The sequence below is a fragment of the Spermophilus citellus genome (genome assembly GCF_964194105.1).
Source record: "Spermophilus citellus genome assembly, chromosome: 7".
NCBI classification, from domain to species: Eukaryota; Metazoa; Chordata; class Mammalia; order Rodentia; family Sciuridae; genus Spermophilus; species Spermophilus citellus.
This window is the reverse complement of record NC_138188.1, coordinates 157915337-157917730: the sequence shown is the minus strand read 5'-3', so window position 1 is coordinate 157917730 and position 2394 is coordinate 157915337.

Here is a 2394-nt window from a genome sequence, read left to right as displayed (position 1 = left end):
CATGCATCTCAGTTCCCAGGGTTGGCCTGAGTTAGTGGTTAACTTTGTGTGTCAACTTGACAAGTATTTTGGGGTGAGATTCACATTTAAATCAGAGAACTTTGACTAAATAGACTGCCTTCTATAAAGCAGTAGGCCTCCCCTAGTGAGCTGGAGGCCTGAAAAGAACAAAGACTGCCCCCACTGAGTCCCAAGCAAGAGAGACTCCTGCAGAGAATCCTCAGGCTCCTCTGAACCACCATCAGCCCTGCTGGGTGCCCAGAATACCAGTACACAGTGGGGATACTGGACTCACCTGCGTCCATAATCACATGAGCAAATTCCTTATACCAAAATCTCCCTACATACTCATATCCTGTCAGTTCTGTGCTCTGGGGAATCCTAATATAGCGGTTAACCTCCGAGAAATCACTGAGAAAATAGAACTCGGCTTAATCCTTTAAACATACAAGGACAATGCTACATTTCCATTTAATAGATGAGGAAACTGTGGCCTGGGCAGGTGAACTAAAACATGCAGTCACACAGCAACTTAGTGACTGATACAGAAATAACTTCACCCCTCTAGCTCCAAAGTCCCATGCTCCTTCCACTGCCTTGGCTCCCACACTCAACAGCCACATTTTGGGGAGAAGTCCACAAACACTTGACTACTGGCCTAAGATCCCTGCCACCATCAACCCTCACCAGTCCCTGTGTGCCAGCTTATAGCTTAAGGTCTAAAATTCATGTCATGTGCTGCCTAGATTCCAAAAACTGGAACAACCTCTAATGGCCTAACTGCAGGTGCCTTCCCCACTCTGCCCCTGCGAGGGGTCCCGTCAGACCACCCTCTTTATCACAGGGCTAAGTGTTCTGGGTACCTGAGAGGACAAAGATGTCTCACTCCTGGATGAACCCAGGACACCCGATTGATCTGACCACCTCCTTCTTCACCCTTCCTGAGTTTCAAGCCAGGCTGTAGCCAGCTCTTCTGAGACCCCTCACCCTGTTTTCCCATGGTCATCTCCTAATGCAAACCTACTTATGTTATTGTTGGTCCCCCAATCACATCAGTTCCATGAGGGCAGAGATGAATTTCTGCTGTCCTCTGATATGTCCTCCAGAGCCTAGAAAGTACTTGATAAACATTTCTTGAATGAACAAAAAAAGCAATGAGCAGTCATGTATTCCTTTCATTATCCTCTCACCCCAGCTGCTGAGCAGTGCTCTACTCCAGGTCTGGCCACCATGGGCCGAAGCTAGTGTAGGTATCTGGCCCTACTTGCCCTCGCCCTCATTGAGGGGCAGTGGGCCTGAAGTGACAGTGCCTTCCAGCCTAGAAACACAATTGCTGAGTAGATTCATAGTGGGAACAGTGACCTCCAGTGGCCATGAGAAGGGGTGTGTGAACAGTGTCTGGAGCTTGGATACACAGTGGAAGCCTGTGATTTTGGCCACTCATTCATTTGTGCATGCTCACTAAGTTGCTGAAGCTGGCTTTGAACTTGCAATCCTTCTAGCTCAGCCTCCTGTGTTGTTGGGATTACAGGCCTACGCCACCATGTCCCTGGCTCTGTATGCTGTTTTCGCTCAATTTCTCATTTCAGCATGGATGGCTCTCCTGCCTTTGCTCCTATTCCCCTCCTCTACCAAGAAGGTAAAATCCAGGCTTTCAGAGCTGTAAAGGACCCTGTGGGAGTACACGAGACTCCAAAGTGGGAACAGGAGTTGACCAGTCCATCTTCTAGCACCTAGGATATCCCCAGAGCTAAGGCCTCAGGGCCACAAAGTTGCTTAAAATGGACACTGACAACTATTTTGGTTAGAAGGGTCAGGGCACTAGCAAAGTGGCAAGTGCTTTCAGCAAAGACAACAGGGGCAAAACTGAGCAAAGGAGGACCAAATAAGACCTGACTGGCTGCTACCCACTGTGGCATCCGGACTGCCAGGGAGCCTTACCTGTGGGCGCCTCCTTAAGGCTGGTCAGCCTGGTTATCACTGCAGGCCCAGAGGCCCCTGCACCCTGGTGCAATGGAGGCTCTGCCTCTACTGCCTCTCCCCTCAGTGCTATCCAGGCCACCCATCAGCATCCCTCCTGAAACACCCAGGCAGAGGCAGACCCTGCCCTTGTCACACTTGTTCTCCCAGGCAGTTTCCTGGGCCTCATTCCCTTCCAGCCACCTAGCAGCAGGGACTAATATTCAAGAGCAGACTTACTGGAGACATCTGGAAACAACAAAAACCCCATATGAACCCCACCCAGAGTGGCGGACCGTTTGTAAGAGGACAGCACCTGGCCTGCAGGTGGGCTCCTGCGCAAAAGGCATCCCCAATGAATTATGCAGACAGACCCCAACGAATTATGCAGATAGAGATGGGCTGGGTTTTAGACCACAATGAAGTGACATCACC